Source organism: Molothrus aeneus, chromosome 3, assembly GCF_037042795.1.
Source record: "Molothrus aeneus isolate 106 chromosome 3, BPBGC_Maene_1.0, whole genome shotgun sequence".
Classification (NCBI taxonomy): domain Eukaryota; kingdom Metazoa; phylum Chordata; class Aves; order Passeriformes; family Icteridae; genus Molothrus; species Molothrus aeneus.
Genome location: NC_089648.1, coordinates 74,617,314 through 74,640,404, shown reverse-complemented (window position 1 = coordinate 74,640,404; position 23,091 = coordinate 74,617,314).

Genomic DNA, 23,091 nt, shown 5'->3' with positions numbered 1-23,091 from the left:
ATCTTTTCTTAGGATTTTTTCTCTTCTGAGAAGCTGAGGCCTCAGAAATGGAATGTAAACAATGGTTATCTGCTGCTGTGGAATGCAACAGGTGGATCCATGATTGGTCTCCTGTGGATGTTTGGATTTACTGACCAGTCACAGCAGAGCTGGCTCTCGTGGTCTGTCCAAGCCAGCTGCTTTTGTCATCATTCTTTTCTATTTTATTCTTAGCTAGCTTCTGAGGAAACCTTTTCTTCTATTTCTTTTTAGTATAGTTATAATGTAATATATATATATCATAAAATAATAAATCAAGCCTTCTGAACATGGAGTCAACATTTTTGTCTCTTGCCTCATCCAAGAACCCCTGTGAACATGGTCAGAGACTGATCAGATATTTCCTTATTCCTCTTTAAACTTAGGGACTTGGGGTCTGAAAGGAAGAGGCAATGCTAAAAAAGTAATTAAGAAGTTTCTGAAGAGAAGAGATGATCTGAGAAAGTCATGAAAGAAGGGAAAGATGACAGCTGGAGGAAGAGTCACAGAGATGTATGGAGGCAAATGCTGGGGATGCCCAGGGATTTTAGCCATTGGCACCTCAAATGGGTAACTCTTAGCAGCTGAACAGCAGGAACCAATAAAGTTTTCTGCCTGACCTTGCCAGACCAACAGTTATCTCCCTCCAAGAGGAGGGAGGTCATAGTCAAGACCTATGAGCATTGTGCTGTGAGAGAGAACAAGTGAAATAATTCATGAAGTCATAGAATATCTCAAGTTGGAAAGGACCCTGCATAAACCATCAACTCCAACTCCCTCCTTCTTTCAGGAATACCTAAAACATATGAAAAGCTTTAATCTTGTTGATTTTTAAATTAATACCAGCATTCAGGCCCATTTCATGTTGTGGCTTACTTTGTCTTACATGTGTGGCACTTTGGAAATCAGCTACTAGGAAAATGATTTTTATGTTTAATAGACAATTCAGAATGAGTCTGCACTGTAGCTTTGTGATTCAAATGTATAGTGCAACCATAAAAATAAATAGAAAACTGAATAAGGTTCAGGAGCTACTTTTTTTTCTCTCTTTTTAGAGCATTGATAAAAACAAAGTTAGGAAAGAATTCTGGAAGAAAAGTGTGAAAATTATTGGGTGATAGAAGAGACTGCCTCCTATTGTGACACAGAGAGCTCAGTTTGCCACTGATGAATGCCTTTGTAATGCTAAAATATTCAAGTGCTGAAGAATGTACCACCTAATGCTAGAGTCTGAGTTTTTTAAGAAACACATGCTGTTTTATGGGAAGGAATGCATCTTCCTGTGCCTGTATATGTACTTGTATATATAATTGCATATACATGTACACAGTGGAAAGCTCCTGGGGGAAACAAACATTTGAAGCGATGACAGCTTTTCACCCCTTGATGTCTTCCCAGCAAGATTATTTAACTCTTGGGACAGTATAATTTTTTTTCAAATTTAGGTTGTCAAAGTGTAGAGGCAGTAATAAGGTAAAACATAAGAACTTCCAATATTTGAGCTTGCCTGGACTTCTTGTTACCCTTTGTGAACCTGCACAGGAGAGACAGAGCTTATACTCAGGGGAAGCATCTTACAGTGGTTCTTAGTTGGACTTCAGACAGTGAAAACTTCCAGTTAACAGATCGATAATAGCATGAAAATTAGTAGCAACACCATTTCCAGGCTGGGTTGATAATTCTTCCCTGTGATAACACAAGGAGCAGGCATCCACTTGGTTCCCAGGGTGAGCTGGAGAACCAGGAGGGCCCCCAGGAGCTCCTTCAAGGAACGTGTCTCCCCTGCATGTGCTTGGGTGCAGCAGGGAACATCCTGGGTACTGGAGCACCCACATCTCCCATGGGAGGGAGGTGCAGGTAAGGAGTGCCCAGAGAGGTGCTTGTGCCTGAAACCTATACAGACTGGGAGAGATGTGTGTGTGATTTAAATATTGGGTGATCACTTACAGCAGGTATTTCAAAATCTCTTTGTCTAAGTCTTGTGTCTCATGTTGTGAATTACCTGGTTTAACATCAAGCAGATTCTGAAGGCATGGTTCACTAATTGCCAGTTAATTATGTTATTATTAAATCAACATATTTCCAATTCTGATCTGAAGTCCATGAGTCAAATATGTTTTAGACATGACTCCTGTGTGTGTCTGTGGCTCATGCAGCTCTGTGGGTCCCGTGGAAATAACACACAAAGGTGTTTTCAGAAATACACTATCTGATGGATATCTTTGGCTGCATACATGCAGAAAAATCTACTTAGACCAGCCATATATTTCACAAAATCATAAAAATAAGGTTCCATATGGAAGCATGTATGTGGATCATAAAAATAACTCAAAAAAAAAATCTGACTGAAGGAATTTTAAATGGGTATCACAAATAGAGGTACCTTGAAGGATGCTTAAGTGGTATTGTGGTACTGCAATATTCAGTGGCATTCAATTGTACTGAAGGACAACTCTCTAGAAGAAGTGTGCTTACTAATGTAGAATTAGTGCACTTCTCTTTTTGCTCAGTACAAAAATACTTTATTTGATTATCCTCCCACACTCCTTTTAAAATAAGACCATGAGTTATAAAGCTTCTAAATAGCTAGATTAGGTATTTTAAAAGGTCATAGTGACATCTGAAAATAGTTCCTTAACATTTTTTAATGTTACAGAGGCTTAAAATATTACATAGGAATAGAAAAATAACATAATTAGGACTGTCAGGAGAAGTACCTGCTAAATTAGCATAACCTTGCAGCCTTTTGTATGGATTTTTAATATCATTGAACAAATCATAAAATTAATATCAGGAAGTCAAAAGTCAATTTTAGTAAGCTCAAGTTTAAGTTTAAAAACCTCTTATTGCAGGTTGATGACACTTTAAATTAAAAAAAAAAGAAAAGAAAAGGAGGGTGGGTTTTTTGGGTCTCTGTTAAGGACAGAAAGGAAAAACATGAAAAAATCCCAACCCTATAATATTTTTTCATGTAGCTTTCATGTATCCTTCTAAATCCTGAAAGTCTTTAAACAAATAGTAGCAATCTCTTTAGATATACAGTAATATATTTTCTGAGACACTGAAAAAGAAAAAATAAGAAGCAATTCCAAGCAGTTTGCAATGGTAAGAGACCATCTCTCATTAGCCTTCAGTCCAACAGTATATTGAAATATATGCTCAATCTCAAAACCAAAAAATGTGCTGTTCCCTTGGTCTACCATACAACACTGTTTAGCTTAAACCTCTGGCTCTTAAAAAACTGAGCTTATCTCTTAAAAATGAAGCTGATCGTTGGGGGCTGCCTTGGTTAAATGTGTGATCACTTTTTGGTGCTGCAGAAGTGACGTGCAAGGGGTCCCTGGGGTTCTCTGGAGACTGTAAGGTTTATCTGATATTGTAGGGGAGGGTGAGGCTCCTGTTGCACTGGGCTAAACCTAGGTTTGTGTTTCAGCTGTGCTGTGTTAAACTCATGTCTTGCTTTTAGCCCAGACACTAACTGCAAAACTGATGAGCTCAGGATCTGAAGGAGATAATTAATACTTTGGAAATTTTTTTTCCAGACTTCAGTAACTGCTGAAGTGTCTCAATAAAAAACATGTGTTCCTATATCCCAAAACAGAAAACAGTAAGAAACAGAATTCTCTTGTTTAGAAAGAGAGGAATGATGTAACTCTTCAGTGGTTCACTGTAGAAAATATGCTCTTAAAAAATCAAGTTTTTTCAGATAGTTTCTAATATTTTAATCCTACATATTTTTATATGTACCATATTTAATTGTGAAACTGCTAGATAATGTTGCTGTTTTAAACACAGAGAGTAAATAAAATCTTTTTCTCCCCTAGGCCAAGAAGATGGAGGCATTTTTAAATTACTCTGGAACCAAAGCAAGTAACCCTGTGACAAATTGGACTAAATTTTTATATCATGTGTAGTATACAAACTAAGTAGTACTACAAATTACTGTATGTGATGATTATATGAAAGGATTCAGTCCTAAGTTATTTTTAACCTTCATGCATATATTAATTATTTATATCTGAAATGGCTAAAAGAGGACAGAGAAGTGAAAGAAACAGGAACCTGGAATTTTCCTATTTGACCGTCCTCTAGTAAGTGAGAGCAAAACTATCAGCTGAGTAGATATTTAAATCTGAAAGTGAAAATTGAATTCAACCATAGCCTGTCTCCAAAATTTAAAGGCTACTTAAATTTGAAACAAATGCATTTCCACAGCTTTATGAATGTTATGTATCCATTATTTTGCATATTTCATTTCACTAAGAAATTTTGCCAATAGAGACTATTGTAGTGGAGAAATGTATCATAAAAACCCAACTTCCTCCTCTCTAGATATTAAATGGGAACATTCCTTCAAAAGAAACCATTAAAATGCATTTTCAATGCTTTTAACAGCTCATTTTCAGACTTTCTTTCTGCTTACCATAATCAGTATACGACAGTCATGATTTCTTATGCCTGAAAGACTGGACACTGGAAAAATGTATTTCATACTGCCTTGTCATTTCTTGTTTTGGGGTATATTAAGCTGCAAGGTGTTACATTAAGCTGTGAAGATGATGGCTCCACCTGTGGAAAAGACACTTTTAGAAAAGCTTAATTATGTTTTCTATACTCTTTATAAGAATTCATTAACAAACAAAAATCAAATTCTTGAATACATCATTCTTAAGAAATACTCATTTATTATAGAAAAATTCATTATTATAGAAATATTCATTATTATAGAAAAATTCTCAAGTCCCTTTGTGAAGTAGATCTGTTGGTACATGTTGGTGAAATCAGAGCACTTCAATCCAAGAGCTTTTTAGTGCTGTGACAATTTCAGATTCATGCAGTTGAATTCCTCCCAATTACTGTAAAAGGTCAAATCAAGAGTTCCTTCAACACTGAAATCAGATTCCAGAGGGTTTCAGATATTCCAAATATGTAGACTAGTCTAGGGTCTAGAGGATGTGATTCCCTTTACCAACAAATGTACCAAAATATAATAAGCTTGAACAGATTCCCTTTTCCAACCAAAATATAATAAGAAGCTTGAGGAATTTTGATGTTGCAAATTTGCTGAGGGGGTTTTTAATCTAAGAGATTTTTTGCAAAATCTAGGGTCCTGTGTGGTTTGGGTGTTTTTTTGTTTGTTTGTTTGAAGTTAAACAACATCCAGTGATGTTTACTTATAAGGTATCATGCATTTTTTATTGTGACTCTTTTCTTTAGCTGACTTTGAAAATTAGTTTATTTCATTTATGTTGAATTCTTTTTTCATGGAAATGTTTTATCGATTACAAGGACTAAGACAACCACATAGTGGTATGTAAACATTATCTGACTCATTCAAGTTCATTTACTTCATTCTTTACTTTCTCTTCTTGTTTTACACTCTGGGCATATTTGTTATGTTAGACATATTCTGTTACACAGCAAACAGCTATTGATTCCATCTGTGTGTTTGAAATCATGGATAGTCCAAATGTTAGTTAAAATCTGTTTGTTATCAACAAACTGGTTTAGTGAAGACACAAGAGTAGCTTTTCTTTGTTAAAGACATCAAATGATGTCTTGGAATGCATGAAACCTGCGCAAGGATATTTATAAATACAAAGAGAATAATAATGTTAAAAGCAGCCACGTCTTTATTACAGCTTTTTTGATATCACCTTAATCCCTGTGGGTGAAGATCCTGTAGACAGACAGCAACACAAAGTGAGGGAGACAAATATAATGGATAAAAATAATTATGCAGAGGACCAAGAGCTAATACAACATTTTAGTGAATGTTTTTACTCTATAAACTCATATACAGTCCAAAACAACCATAAAGTTTGGGGTTTTTTTTATTTACAGGGACCTTGATTATACCTATTAATGGCTTTTTTAAAGCAAAGGGAACTGGAGTGATTTTTAAATGGGAGAAAAGAACTCATTAAGAGATACCTTGCCTTCTGTCTTCCAGCTGATTATTGTAGACTTTGCTAATATTGGCTCTTAAGGGATATCAGAAAACTGCCTTGGGGAGAGTGTTATTCTGTGTTTGTGCTGGTCTTGGCTGGGACATATTTAATTATTGAAATTGTGTGTACACAATGGTTTTCATCAAAAGAATACAAGTTGGGTTTTTTTTGCCTTTATTAAAATCAAATTTATGTATATTTAATATTGAAATATCTTAAAAATGTTTTTTCAACTAGCATGTTTTGACATTATTTTTTTTTCCAGTTGAAATACTCAAATTAACTGAGAGGTAGTTTAAATCAACCCAAATGACTATTTTGTCTAAAGAAAAGATCTCACCTGACAAATTTCACCCTTTCAAGGGATAATCAAACTTCATTTATTACACCAATAAGAAGCAGAGGTACACATACACCATTACAGAAGGGATGCATTTTGCAAAGGGCGATGTGAGAAGGTACAGGCTGGAAAGGAACAAGTCAGTGATGCTCAAATGGGACACATGGGGCACTGCACAGGGCAGAGCAGGCAAAGCTGGGGGAGGCACAGCAAGAGGTGAAGCTGCATCTGTGCTGAAGCCCAGCACTCTGATGAGCCTCCTGCTGTGGTGTTTAGCACTCAGCCATACCTTATCCATGGCCATTTGAACTGGGTTTATGCGGCAAAGTTTTGGTATCAGGAAGGCTGTAGGTGTGACTTCTCTGAGAAGACACCAGAAATTCCTCCTGTGGTGGACAGACAGTTTCAGACATCTCCAAGATGTATCTGCCACTGCACAAAGTTGATCAATCTTGGTAGCACTTCTGTGATAACATATTTAAGAAAGCAGGAAATGTATTGTGCAACATCTGGGAGTGAGGAGTGAGAATGTGAGAGAAACAGCTCTGCAGACCCAAGGCCAGCGCAGGAGGGGCAGGAGGGGCTCCAGGCACTGGAGCAGATTGTCCTGCAGCCCGTGGTGCAGCCCATGGTGCAGCCCATGGTGAGACAGCTGTATCCCTGCAGCCCAGGGAGGTCCATGAGGGAGCAGAGATCCACCTGCAGCCCATGGAGGACCCCACACCAGAGCAGGACAAGATGCCCTGAAGGAGCTTGTGACTCTGAGAGGAGCCTGTTTTGGAGCAGGCTTCTGGCAAGACCCACACTGGAGCACTGCTCCTGAAGGACTGCACCATGTGCAAATGACTCATACTATTGCAGGGGACTTCTTGAAATGCTCTAGCCTGTGGAAGAGACCCCATGGAAGAGCAGAGGAACAATCTGAGAAGGAAGGAGCAGAGATTTAATGTTATGAACCCCCATTCCCTGTCCCCTTCATTGCCTGAGAGCAAGAGGTAAAATTGCCAGAGGTGAAGTTGAAGTTGAGCCTGGGAGGGGTAGGGCACTCTAAAAATTCCTTCTTGTTTTTCACTGGCCTATGCTATTTAAATTGAGAGTAAATTAAAATAATTTCCTGAAGATGAGCTTGTTTTGCCCATGACTGGTGTCTCTGTCTCCCATCCCATCTGGTCTCCCTCCTCTCCCATCTCTCTGTCCTTATCTTGACCCATGAGCTTTTTATTGTATTTTCTTCCACTGTTCTCTTGAGGAAGGTAAAGGATAGAATAATTTGGTGGGCACCCGATGGCCAGCTAAGTCAAACCACAGCACTGTTTTGTGTACTTGCTAATTTGGAACAGCCAGGTGATGTGGTTATTCCTGTCTACAATGTTCTCATTCCCTTACCCTGTATCACGTCATACAAGATGAGTGGGTCCCGTTAAGTCCAGCAATGCTCCTTGGTTGAAGGGATCTGACTGGAGAAAGAAGAAAAAAGCAACCTCATTTGATGCTATAGGTGCAGCCATTCTTTTCCAAGGAACATATGAGAGGGAGAGGAGAAGGCAAGGTCTCCTGTGGGTCATTACTAAGCTGATGCTTGGTACCTTCTGAATTGAAGCAATTGAAACCACTGAAAATGTTCAAAAAATAGCTTAAAATTGTCTCTATCTGCAATAACAGAAATCCCCTTTTCTTTTTTTTTTTCTTTTTTTTTTTTAATTGAAAACACAACTTTACTTAGAAAACACTGGTTTGGAGTCAATTAAAATAGAAGAGAGTTTGACTTTGCCAAAACATTTTATATAGCTGCTGGGCTACATCTCTCTTGGCCTTCTCAGTGACTACCTAAATGTAAAAAAACCACTAGAATTTTACAATTCTACAAATATAGTAGATACTGTTTTCCTGGTTCATGATTTATGCTGTGAAAGGTGTTAATTTCCTGCATGGTGCAAATTCCTAGTTTATTTAGAAATGTTGAGAGCAGAAAAAAGCTTTTTTTACTTTTTTCAACTAAGCATTTTTATTCCAGAGACATGAAAAGATAGAATAATCTAAATATTCTATGTAAAACAAAAAAATCAATTCAAGCAACAACTGATTGAAAACTTCAGATCCCTCTCATCTATGTGATCTTTCTGACAGATTGTCTGTCTCCTTACTGAGGGCTGGAATATCAGAAAAATAGGCCTACAGGTAAGAGAGCTGGCTGGTTGCCTGCTTATCCAGTTACGTGGGTAAAAACAGTGTGGGGGATTTAGTATTGTTTTTGGAATTAATTTCTGCTTTGTGCCTTTTAAACAAAAATACAAAAACATAACAAAAGAACTACAAAATCCCCAAAACCTCAATGACAAAACAAAACAAAACAAACTACCAAGTAAAGAAACAAAATGAGAGTTTCAGGTACCTCAGTGTTATCTGTAACACTGACTGTGGACCTAGATGCCAAATAAAAATAAATTAGACTTTCAATAAACATTTTAAATTGCAGTGAAATCAAATGTATATAGAAGACAGTGTTACCAAGGGCAAGAGCTTTCCATTAGTTTTTTAATCTTCATATGGGTATTTTGACTATTTATAGTAATTTCAGTTATCCTAATGACAAGGCCAAGGCACTTGCCTTTTAGCTTTTTTCTTTTTCCTCACCATGTATTTATTTTGTGATCAGGAAGGCTATATGGACATAGAAGACCACCAATTTTTTAATTTTGACTCATCACTAAATGCCAGTAACATCTTCTAATTTCCTTTTATTGCAGAGATTTCTGTGTTAGTTCATCATAATATTGTTTGAATGGCTGGAACAAACACCTAAGCCATACTGGGGTGAGAGAGAGAAATTACACTTTCAAAGGAAAAAAGAGGAATCACAGCTATTTCTTTTGATGACTCACTGGCCAGCAAATCATCTCAAATGAGAACCAGGGTGCTAACAAATTATTTCCTTGCATTTTTTTTCCCTTGTACAACAATAAAAAAGGCTTACCATCAGTAATTTGGGTAATGCAAAAAATGAAAGTGAGTAAAAAGGGAAAAGAGACAAAAAATTTTAAGGTCTTTCTAGAAAAGTTAGATTGTTCTGATGGAAGCTGAGTAAAAAATGGCTGCCTAAATATCGTTAGTTTCTTCCTTCTCCACTGATTTTATTGGTAAGAGGCGATAACAATTTTTTCCCCAAGAAATGTAAAAGCAACATATTAATGTGGTTTCTCATCAGTATATAAGGGAATTTTTTTCTGGAGAGGTCAGATTATGTCTAATCTTACCATACCTGAGAGGAAAAAGCAAAAATAAAACAGACCTAAAGGGCCAAGTAATCTTTAAAATAGATCTGGACAAGGGGCAAACTTGTACAGACAAAGATTATTCTGTATTGTTCTACTCAATTGTATTATTCTACCCAAGACAGAGCATCTATTTCCAGAGACAATAAAAGATATTCCTAGCTCTTCTCAGACTGTCTCAAATCACCTCTTCTTTGAAGTGAACTTCTTTGTTCACTGCTGTAGATGCAAGTATTTCACTAGGGCTGCTCAGAAATGTTTTTGAGAAAGTAAGAGAGATGGAAGATATATCACTTCTACAAAAAAGTGTAGAGTAAGGCAACCTAAAGCTGAAAGAGAGGGAGTTTATTCCATAAGGTTTGCACCTCTGTACTCTGTTTAAATGATGTTCTGTTTGACCTCCCCAGCTAGATCGAAATAAAACATAAACATCAGCTACTCAGAGCCCAAAACAAATAAAAATGTCACAGACTTAGAGGGGCGAATAATAATGACAAAAAGAAAAGCTTGTACACATTAATAAGTAATTTATCAGCATCAAATAAATAAAAGTCGTCACCACTGACCTTTTTCATAAGTAGCCAGAGCAAATTAAATGCAAAACTATTCCCATAAAATTAGAAGATCAAAACAGATATGCAATCTAATGCAATTGTTAGCAGGTGGTCAATTTGATGGACTTTTGTGGGATTGTTCCTACACTTGTGAAAAAGAATGAATTCCTAATAAAGTGGAGGATATCTGAATTCACTTTTCACTCAGTGCTATAATTTGACTTCAAATTGGAAATAGTTAGGGACAGAGCACTGAATCTGGCTTATTATTCCTATACTTTGGGCTTCTGATGATTGGGATCTGAACTGCATTGCATGAGATTGAGTATTTTTTAAAGAACAAAAGTGTTAAATGCTAAGTGGGAATGTGTTTGAGGTAGACAAAAACAAGAGTCTTCTTCCTTCTTGAAGTCAGTGAGTTTAAGCTTTGCCTCAATGAGCTGTTTCAATCTATTCTCAACCACAGAGACTTTAAAATCTCAAACTGATGTTAATGGGAGTTTGGCATGTTATTATGCATTTTGTTGAACTAAAGCCTGTGATTATGTATTTTGTTGAACTGGAGTGTGAGGACATATCAAAACTAAAATCACTGTAAAGACTTCGGTTGCCTTTTGCTAGGTTTAAAATAGGTTGTTTTGTAAGTGAATGAATATAAAATCTCATCCTCTCACCAGATAACATTTTGGCCTCACCCTATTGGAAATAATTGGTTGTCCAAGGTCAACTGTCTGCCTGTTTTCATCAAAGACTGGATCTCTGAGAGCCAATGGGGTAATTGAAATATTTCCATTTGAGGTTCAAGGAAGTTTTTAATCTGTATTTATTTGTGTGTGTTTCACTTCCATGCCATTGGTTGGCACTATCTTTTGAAAAACTCAGAATATTATTTTTTGTCTTAGTGGTCCTTTCTTCTTCATATAAACTCTATGACTTCACTGCTACACTGCACCAAATATAAACATGTTTTTCCTCTTCTAATCACACAGCTCCAATATCCATATTAAAATATATCTTTCATGATGCTTGTAAGAGAACAGTTGAGATTATCTCTAACTAAAAGCATTTTTCTGTCCTTGTGAGAAAGGAGAGCATTTCTGCAAAACCTTCATGATACTCATGTTCTAGTGTCCTGCCTGAATCCCAGTGCTTGTTAGAGGTGACAACTGGAAAATGCAAACCAATGACAGTTTCCCTAGGGAAGAGAGGAAACAGAGATGTAAAAAGTCTCAACTGAAGTTCCACCAAGCTAATATGATTTAAGTTTTCTGACTTGAGAAAAGCAAGATGAGGGGGAATCCTCAAACTTCATTCTGATATTGGAAAGAAATGTCAGTACTCAGGGAGGTGAAATGTATTTAAGTCAAATAAACACAAAACCAGAGGGTTTTCTGGTTATTAAAGCAAATAGGATCATACACCTGCTTTATGGACTAGATCTGTAAAACTATAAATTGGAGGATTTTTTTTCTTTTTTTTGACAGCAAAGTCTTTCGGATAAATTAGTTTGGAGACCACTGGCTGTTTAATACATACATTGGAAGGCCTGAGAACAGGAGCCAAATATCTGTGTTATCTGACCTGCATACATTGAATCACAGAATCACAGAATCTCTTCTGTCAGAGAAGAGCTCTTAGATCATCACCACCTTGTTACTGTTAAACCATGTCCTCAAGTACCACATCCACACCTTTTTTGAACTCTTCCAGGGACAATGATTCCACCACTTCTGTGGGCATCTTGTTCCAATGTCTGACCATTCTTTGGAGATACATGTTAGATCTTAGCTGAGATTCTCAGTTACTGATCATCCAAATCTACCTGACACTTTGGTTCCCATCCTGGAATCACATCCCTGTACATGAGAGAGCACATGGCAGAAAGGCACTAGGTCATGCTTCTGTACTTCCTTTAGGTGGAAGGAGGATTCAAGTTGTGCTCATGAATCCATCAAGTCAGACAGGATGATTAGATCATCTGGATCTAAACACTGGGAAGAAAGTGCAAGAATTTTGATGCCTAGCCTGAAGAATGCACCCCTGGAGAAAAAGTAATTTAAGAGGCAATTCATCTGATAATCCTGAAAACCCTTCTCATAACCCTAAAGCACATTCATTTTCTATATGTGTTGTTTAGGAAGGGATGTGTTTTATGACTCTTCTGGTGGCTGAGAAGTCATTTCCATTTGCTACTAAAATGATGTCACAAATTTCCTATTACTTATCCTGTCTTTTTGGCAGTAGAAGATTTTGAGGTGTTTTTTTGTCTCTTCAAGAGAAAATAGTGTGACCAGAGTTCTGTTGTTGGGGTTTTTTTAAAATTTTCTTTTGGTTATGACTCCTTGTTCCATTTACAATTATGATTGTATTAACTACGTCTTTGCTGGCATAAATTATCCTTTCAGATTCCTGAATGGATTTCAAGTGCATTAATTAGCAGATTGCCTGATTTAATAATTTTTAACATTATGACATATCACTAAAATAATCAAACCATTGAGATACTTTCTACCTGATTCAAAGCCTGTTTTAAAGAATTTTTGCAAAGATTCTCCTGGACTTTGGCGTGTATTCAATTTACTGCTTTTCAACCTACTGAATGGAAATAGAGGAATTTTAAAAAATAGTGTCAGAGGCAATGTGGCCAAAACCTACTCCTCACTGTAGTGTAGGATACTGAAGTGTTCTGGATAAACGCATTTGTCAGTTGGCTTAAGTCAGAGGTTTAAGAATGCGGAATTCAAAACAGATTCTTTCAGAGTGTCTGATCTTGTGCAGCATGTATGAATTTTATCATCCTACCTGCCTTACCTGCCAAGGGATTACCTTTACCCAGACTTCAGTAAAGCCTTTGATACTGTGTCCCATAGAATTTCCTTGGAGGAGCTGTCAGACCATGGCTTGGACTGGTGCACTCTTTACTGGGTTAAAAACTGTTTGGATGGCCTGGCCCAGAGGGTGGTGGTGGGTGGAGTTACATCCAGCTGGATGTGGCTCACCAGTGGTGTTCTCCTGGGATCAGTGTTGGGGCCAATCCTATTTAATGTCTTTATCAACGATCTGGATGAGGGGATCAAGTGCACTCTCAGTCAGTTCACAGACAACACCAAGTTGGGCAGGAGTGCTGACCTGCTGGAGGGCAGGAAGGCTCTGCAGAGGGGTCTGGACAGGCTGGACTGAGGCTGAAACCAATTTTATGAGGGCCAACAAGGCCAAGTGCTGAGTCTACCTTTGGATCACAACAACCCCTGCAGCGCTACAGGCTGGGGAAGAGTAGCTGGAAAGTGGCCTAGAGGAAAAGGACGATGGGTGGTTGGTCAACAGCAGGTGAACATGAGCCAGGCTGGGCCCAGGTGGGCAGGAAGGCCAACAGCATCCACACAGAAATTGTGTGGCCAGCAGGACCAGGGCAGTGATTGTCCTCCTATACACAGGTGAGGCCACACCTCAAATCCTGTGTTAGTGCTATGACTCGATGAATCTAGTGTCAGCCTCAAAGGGGTCACGTAAAAATTGTTACCTTTATTAAGTCTCCCATGAAGGTAGGAGCTCTAAATTAAGCACTCAACTTCTCATTTTAAAGTAGCTGAGAAATCCACAAGTGTATTGACAAATGACAACTAGAATCCCATCTGGTCATATACAGTGGAACTGCCATCAAAAATAAAGCCTGGAGTTGTTCATAGAAAAAACAGGAGAAAACACACTTTGAGTTTAAGTCTACTATATTAACACTGCCATGTACACTTCCACATGAATTTCATTGTCATGAGAGCACTGATGCTGAGATAAACAAGGTTCATATTAACACCTGAAATTTTATTTTGAGCTCTTTCTTTGAATATGGGCAGTCCTTTCCATTCTTATGCTTTACATACACCTAGGAAGAATAAATCCAGTATTAGAGCCAGTACAAGTTTTTCTCCATTTTTCAGTGGTACAGGTGCTGCACAGACAGAAGCAGAAACTCAGTAATGTCAGAAAGTCAGATTATGAGCAGGCAGCCTCAGATATGAGACACAAAGTTATCATTCTTCTACAGCAGGTCTTTAACTCAATATCAAAAAAGAGATTGGGAATGACCATGCTGGCTGGTAAAAAGCCTAAAAGGTGCATTGGACCATTAGCTTTCACCAACTGCTGCTGGAATTCATAACAGGGAAAGGATTCTAAGGGATGCCCAAGAAAAGTGACATTTAGATATTCTGATACATTCTTCATTAAAGAGAAGAAAACATTAAAAATTGAAATTTTTGCTATAAAATGCATTATCTCTCCACTGCAAACAGTGTGCCTTGATATATAAATTTCTGTCATTGGAATGAAGTTGGATGGTTCTGCTTTATGTTATTACTAGAATTGCTTTTTATGTGATGGAACTAATGCATATATACCTAATTTTCATTTTATGGATCTCTATCTTACATGATTGCACATATTCACTTTTGTTTTTCAGACCTGTTTTTCAGCAGTTATTCAATAATTTTATGAAACTGTTCAGCATCTGCCCGGTGTTTCACATTTTGCCCTTCAACTGTATAATGCAAAATATTTTTTTCTCTTCCTCATATCTTATTCTTACAAAGAAAATTATGAGACTTCTGTCAACACTGGCAGCTTAATGTAATTTTGGTTCAAGTGAATAATATAAAACAGTGTTTGCAAAGTTCCAAAGTGAGGAAATTTTCCCATTATTTTCTTAACAACCTACTTTCTTGAATAGCAAGAGACTCTTAGCAAAACAAGGCACAGAGCTTTGATTTTAGGAGAAATTATGAAAATTCAAAATATATACTGTAACCTCCACTCTGGGGTTACTTTTTAACCCATGAGAGCTGAATAAGAGAATTAGAAACTGGAAATAGGAAGAGCTTCAGAAAGACCATTTGATCTTTTCTTCTTCAGTAAGGCAGTGAAGTCTGGGCTTCCTCATAGAAATGGCTGAAAAAGAAGAAATTTTTACAAGCTTCTTTATATATAGTGGTTTATTCATTGCTGAATAACGAAAGAATTATTGTCTCTGTCTCTCTGCGAGCCTCTCAGGAACCCTGGGCCAGTCTCGAGTCGGCAGACACCGGGGAGGGCAGCCCCGACACGGCCGACAGCGGGGAGACACTCTGTGTGCCCCGAGGGTGCTGAGGGCACCTGGGCTGACAGCAGGGAGACACTCTCTGTGTGTGCCCCGAGGGTGCTGAGGGCACCTGGGCTGACAGCAGGGAGACACTCTCTGTGTGTGCCCCGAGGGTGCTGAGGGCACCTGGGCTGGGCGCCTTTGCAGCACAAGAGACACCAGAGACATCGGTAGAAGAGAAAGGGCCGACTCTTAGCAGGGGTTAATCCAAGGTTTTATTAGGATCCCAAAGGAGCTCCTGCACCTCAGGGGGCCTCGTGCCGAGAGCCCCAGGAGATGTCCGAAGGTCACATTTAAAGGGAGGAGGAAACCAAAAGTAGATAACATTTTACCAACCAATAGGTATCTCTGAGGGATGGGAACTGGGAGACAGACATATAGGGCAGCGTATGGGACTAGGCCTGGGGGGCTGACCCCTGGCCTCTGGCAAATCACTCGACAACTTGGACCGAAACTTCTGGATGGGGGGGATAGGATGCTGAGTGATTGACAGAGAGCCAGGGTGGGGGTTTAGGGATGATCTCATCCTGGGAGAGGGATAACACAGGTAAAGGGAGGGGAGTACAGTCTGGGATAAACCATTTGGGAAAAATATAGGAATACAAAACAAAACTATTTCAAAGTATTACAAAATATAAAAACACACTACAACAAATTATGTTGATGGATTCATCTTTAAACCTGCATTATTTCAATAAGTGGCACAGTAATGTTTTGCTATGGAAGATATTTTAAATGCTGTGACTGAAAACAGATCTACATAAGCATGAGAAATGTGCCAGGTCTTGGTTTCATTCTACTGGCAAGACAGCAGCTCCAAAGATAGCAGCAGGGGAGGGAAGCGCAAGGTGAAATTCATATAGAAGCTAAACAGCCCCAAAGCAGGCAGCAGCACCTTGTCAAGCACCTTGGCCTTCCCATCCAAGCATGGACGCAGACCTGGCCACCACTGTTTGGCATCTTCACACCAGCCAGACCAACTGCCATAAGTTACACTTTCAAAATGTCACCCTGGAATACACGGTGGTAGGCTGGCTGGGAATCAGTAGCAGCAGTAGCTGCTGTCCAGGCCAGTATCCCTTGTGTGGGAGGTGGTTGGATGCTCCCAGAAATTTCCCCCTCCTCTACCCAGTGCTGTTGTCAGGGGGCCTTTCCTCCCCTGAGGGAACTATGGGCTTACTAAGTACAGGACGCCAGAATGCCTCTTCTAATACCTGTGGGCACCTACCTCTGGACATGCTCCTCCGAGAGGATCTACACAAGTCTGGAAGAAAAGTACAATTAGAGAAAACCTAAGGGAAACCTTCCAGGACTTGTTATTTCCCTCACCACTTTACAGAGAGCAGTCTCCAGTAGAGGTGGGGCAGGGCTCCACATCCTCTCATCATTAACAGGCTCCCAGTGTTTCATCTGAGATGTCAGGGGCAACCTAGCTCCAGTTCCATGCCATATACTCTGCATTTCTCAAGCAGGTTATTGAGCAGAAACTGCAAAACCTCCCGAAGGCAGCTTTTCTCACAGTGGTTGCCCCTTATTCATAAGCATTTACATTAGTGATGCTGCATTCTGTTTCACAGGAAATTACATCTGCTAGATTTTGGCTTCTTCAGAGACCTTTCCTTTCCCATTATTTACCTATAGTGAATCCATCTTCCACACCATTCCCAGTCTCAGGTTTCCGAGAAGTCTGTACCCATCCAATACAGATATTAAAGCTAGATGCAAACTAAGGTTGCTAAAGGTTTCAGATTTGAAGGAGTTCTGAAAGACCCTTTTGCTCACCTTGCCAGAAGATGTTCCTATTCAGAGAGACTTTAAATGATAGTTTGAAACATCTGGGGTTTGTATTTAAAAATACAGCAATGCTGTGTACTTTTGAAAAGATTTAGGGATATGTTGGCCTTGTGTTGTGAGACAGGCGTACATGGAAAAACATTTATTTGTAGGGTATTTAGATGGTGGCTTACAGCAATTCTATGAAGGTTGGTTCCAAGAAAAAATAGAAACTAAGGGAGACAGAAAGAAAGCAAGAAAAAACCAAAACTCTCTTCAGTGACCATCTGGGAAGAGAAGCAATTGTCATCCTCAAAAAGCATCTTCCATGGGCTCCTCTCCAGCATACAGGCAAACCCTATCCACCCTTTTCCATAGAGCTCTATGATTTTCACCAGGATCCACTCAATCCTCCTACTGCTGTTGGTTTCTGTTGCTGTTACTGCTGGCTGGAGCATGCTTTCACCTGGGCTGCTGCTGCACACTACATCATGGAAAAGGTATGCACTTGTGTATTATTGGGTCCCCATAGCATAACTCAAAGGCTACAAGGGAAGGACAGGGAAAGGACAGAGAAAATAATTATTTGATTCTGGGAGAAATTTGTTTCTCAAGAGAGCTGACCATAACAATGCTGTCAGGGTTGGGAGGAATAAGGCCTTGAGAATATTAACATGAGAATAACATCATGAGAGCAACAAGGGACAATCTCTGCCACAGGAAGCTGGCTGAAACACTGCAGGGCTTCAAGGCAAAGGCAGGCTACAGAACTGCAGCTATAAGTGCCCTAGAATTATAAAGGTGAAGGTATCTAAGGCACTGAGCAACATTTCTGATCTTGAAAGGTGTTATGTTGCTAATTCCTCTCCATGGCTTCACTCTTTACATTTCCTCTTATAAGTGACTGCAATCTCTTTTCCTCGCCTCCTCTGTCTGCTGTTCTCCCTCTCCTTCTGTTACAACCTTTCTGATGATTCTTTCAAGACGCTGTCTCCCATGACTAGCACATACACATGCCCTGCAGCCAAAACCCAAGTACTTCTGCTTTGCATGGACAAGTACTTTCTTCCTTGCCTTTACTGGACACTGTAACACAGAAATAGCTCACCTCTAATGACAAAAACCTCCTTTTTGCCTTCCTAATTCTCTGAGCAGCAAAAGTTATTTTTCCAACCTATTAAATAAAACACATCTGCCAGCTCTGGAGCCACCTGGCAGAGCAGTCCCTGTTCTCTCTTTATGGCCCATTTAGTGATAATGAGACGTAGTGACACATGAAATGCCACAATACCCTGTCATTACCCATTACTGTGTTTATCCTTGCAATAACTTTGTGATATCTAATAAACTGTTTGTGTAACATTAATACCCTGGTAAATTCCTGGAAGTTTTCTACTCTAGCTGTCTACATTAAGTTCCTTTATAATCAGGGATATTATAAAAATATGTACTTATGATAGTTCCATCTTCTATAGCATTTGACACTGTCCTGTATGAAATCTTTGTCTCTAAACTGGAGAGACATGGATCTGATAAATAAAACACTTGGTAGATAAAGAATTGGCTGGAACTGGATGTGCTCAAAGATTTGAGGTCAATGGCTTGATGTCCAATGACAAATGAGATTCCTCAGAGGTTGTTATTGGGACAGGTGCTGTTTAATATCTTTGTCAGTGACAGGGTCAGTGGGATTGAGTGCAGCCCTAGCCAGTTTGCCAATGACACCAGGCTGTGTGGGGTGATCAGCATGCTGGAGGGAAGCGATGCCATCCAGAGGGGCCCTGACAGGCTTGAGAATTGGGCCCATGCAAGAGTTCTGGATTTCAACAAGGCCAACTGCAAGGTTCTGCATCTGGTTTGGGGCAATCCCAAGCTCAGAGAAAGTTTAGGCAGAGAATGGATTGGGAGCAGCTCTGGGAAGAGGGATTTGAGATTGTTGGTGGATGAGCAGCTCACCATGACCCAGCCATGTGCCCTTGCAGCCCAGAAAGCCATAAATGTCCTGGGCTGCACACAAAGCAGCGTGGGCAGCAGGTGAGGGAGGAGATTCTGTCCCTTTGCTCTGCCCTGGTGAGACCCCACCTGCAGTGCTGCATCAGCTCTGGGGTCCCCAGCACAAGAACGACGTGAACCTGTTGGATACATGTCTAGAAGAGACCACAAAGATAATCAGAGGATGGAACACCTCTCCTATAGGGCTTCTCTCTCTGTAGACAGCCTGAGAGTGTTGGGGATGTTCAGCCTGATGAAAAGAAGGTTTAATATCTAGGGAGGCCTTACCATCCCTTCAAGAACTGAAAGGTGCTACAAGAAAGCTGGAGAGGGACTTTTTACAAGGAATGTAGTGATAGGACATTTGTTGAAATCCAGAACTCTTGCATGGGGAATGGCTTTAAATTGGAAGAAGGCAGGTTTATATTGGAGAGGGTATGTTTACATTGGATATTAGGAAAGAATTCTTCACTATGAGAGTGTTCCAGACCTGAGGACCCAGGAAGTAATATATTCCATTGGCACGTGGATTTTGGTGATAGGGGAGGCAGTACTTCTCCAACACATAAATCTGAAACGTCTTAGAAATAGGGTTCTGCAAAAAAACCTGAAATAGCTGTCTCAAGAGGCTGGAAGCAACAATTTTATTGCTAGCAGTTATTATGTACTATTTATGGTAAGCAACTTTTTAAGGACTGAAGTGCAGATTGTGGTCTGTTTGTTATCCCTAATAAAACCAAATATAGGAAAAGACAGTCCATAAGGACACAGATTTTAACAACAAAATAAAAAGACCAGTAACATATCAGGTGTGATGGAGAAAAAGAAATAACTCTGTAGTTAGTGCTTTAGCTTGTGAAAAATGTGCAAACAAATGCCAGGAGGAAGAAATTGGATAGCACAATAAAGAAGATTAAAGGTTCTGGGGGAAAAATCAAGTAAGTGGAGCATGAAAACGCAATACTGGTAATTAATACAAGTAGGCACAGGTGAAAAAAAGCTTACAGGGGAAAAGAATACATAAGTCACTCAAGCTGTGCAGAGCTAGAGTGCAAATGAAAATTCAGTTGCTAACACAAGGAAAGGAAAAATCAAACTGCGGCTGGAGGAGCTCGAGAAGTGCATTGACAGCACAACTGCGAGTAGACAGATCTAAACGACGGATATATCTTCCTTTCTCTGGGAGGTCATGCAAGGACACTGCAAAGAAAATGGAAAACAACAAGATCTTCAAGAAAATATAGAAAGGAACACAAAACCACTGAGAGCCCAGCCTATTGATCATAAATTTCTAGAAACCATGGAGCCCATAAAAATCATGGACAAAAAAAAATATTACTCTTATTGAAGACAAAATTTAACTGTTCTGAAAACAACCAGATGACATGTTATTAAAAAGCTGAGAATTTCCTTTTTTTCACTCACTCACCTTTTTTTTTCTTTCTGCAGGCACAAGCCTCCTTCTCATCTAAACAGAAAATAAAGTAATTTTGCTCTTCCCACTTTTGTAAAAAATGGCTGAGCAAGAAAGGCAAAACAGTATTACTCACAGGAGATATTATTTCTGCAATAATGTAGGGAAATCAGTTTTTCTTGTGAATCTAATTCAACCAAGGAAAATGTCAAAATTTACCTCTGATTTTGGCAGGCATTTCTGAATAGTGACTGTGTGGAATTGTTCTGTGTTTTCCCCTTTTGAAAAGGTCTCTTCAGCACTTAACCAAATGAGGAGAGGAATCAAATTTATTTATGGAACTCCCAGTGGCTCCTATTTTTTTTTTAATCATTATTGCATCTTAAATATCTGCTGTCTGTATTAGCCTCTATCTCTTTCTGTCTCTTAAGAAACACCTTATTTGCAATAAGGTAAGCTCAAGAATCACTTGATTTTAAAGAAAATTATTAATATATTGTGATAATTATTGATGTAGGATGTCCATGTTTAAATACTTGTACATCAACTGAATCAATGTGGCTACAGGAAAATGCCTTAAAGCATTTCTTCATTCTGTGCAGTGAAGCACATAAGAAAATGGAATTTTAATGACAAACTGCTTTAAACAGTAAAGAGAGGAAATCCAAACTGTCATTTAAGTAGACCTTCACGTGAAAAAATACTATAGTAATGCATGGGAAGGCTGCTGCACAATTCCCATCTGATACATATATTTTCTGAGATGCAGCTGACTTAATATGACACTTGGCAAAAAACCAGCAAACTATTTAAATAATCATCTAAATAGTTTCAAGGATTTTAAGTAGAAGAAAATAAATGGAATAAAGCATGTTCGTAAACTGAATTGTATCACATAGTAATATTGTATTTCATTTCAGTCTGCTGGTTTTGACACTGAAATTGTAATCAGACATTGAAAGTAAAATAGTGCCTTCATTGAATATGTTAAGTTCAATATTGCAGCTATTTTTAAGGTTTATTTTCAGAAGAAATGCAAAATAAGCATCTACTTGTCACCTGTGCAGTGCACCTACTCTGACATTTTGGTGTAAGAGTTTAATTTCTAATTACAGGGGCCATGCTCAGCTTGGACGACAGCACAGCAGAACGAAGTAAGGTGACATCACAATCAATTTTAATTCTATGAGTTAATTAAAGCCTTGAGCTCCCAAGTGCATGCCAGGCAAGGAACGTGACAGCAAAATTTGTGAGAGCTGTGCTGGATCTCTGCTGCAATCTGGGACACAACAGAAAAATGGTTTTCAGACAGGGAAACACAGCAGACACGTCATGTCCTTGTGTCTTTACAGAAACATTTAGAAAGGGGATTCATTGCACATGAAAGGGGAGCTGTGAGATTTGGTTTATGTCATTATACTGCCATGATATAAACCAGCTGTGGGGGAATCTGTGTGAAAGCAGTATTTAAGATTAGGAAAGCTAATTGGTGTGCATGCAGCACCTAACATGGAGACCACAGTATATATCAGATGTTGTAGCAGAGCAGCAAGCTGGTTCTAGCTCAGTTTTATCATTTTCAAATCTATAATTTTCATTTCTAGACCAGCAAATTTTCTTTTTTGGAGACCACAGAATTTTCTTTTTAAGGTTTCTTAAGATATTTCTTTCATCTATTGTAAAACATACATTTTATTAATTTTGACATGTTTAATCAGTCACACAGCTCTGACTAATCACCATTTGTTGAATAATTTTTACATTACTAACTACTCCATTAATTTTCCTGGGTGATTGGAAGGTGCAATGAAAAATTTTACAAAGGGCTGCCCTATTACTAGTTCAGCATGTTGACATATTCAAATCCTATAAAGCTAGGGAACACTTCTTCCAGAGTTTTAGAGCAGTCTCTATAATATTCTATTTATATTATTACATAGCTCTTATCACTGTGGCATCTGACTACTTCCCAGGCCCCTGTTATGTGATACAGCTACCTTATTTTGTTGGAATGCTCTTAGATAATTTTGCTGCTTGGAAGAAATGGAAGAATGCTATTTTGGGGTTATTTGAAACTGCCTGTGTTTATTTTTAGCAGGAGAGGTGCCTCTTGCACAGGGGAAAATGATGCTTTGAAGCAATTCTTCATTCCATCAAGAGCTTATTGTGTAACTAACTGCAGACCATTACAAAACTCAGGGCCTAAATAAATACCTGCTCTATAGACTGGGTCTGAATTTTGCCATGTCCTGAAACCAATCCACTATGAAAGATTGAACTGTTCATAGCCGTGGAGAAATATTAGGTCTTCACTGACAGAAGCCATAGAAATCTTGGGGGAAAATAAATTACTGGTCTTGTTCTAAAGAGGTCAGAAGTAAGAACTGGTAGTTGGAGTCCCAATAACAGATCATCTCTTTGAGAAAATTAAGGGAGAATTATTAATAAATACACACTAAAAAGAGGGTGAAAATGTTTGCATTAGACATTAGCAGCAAAAATGTGAGAAAATTTGCATAAGGTACACTGGCAAATTTCCAGTGATAGCTTTTTGTTTAAAAGCTATTCATAAAGAATATGTGCTTCTACATTTGCACATATATCACATATATCACATAGCTGTTTTACTCAGAAATTTGATGGTGT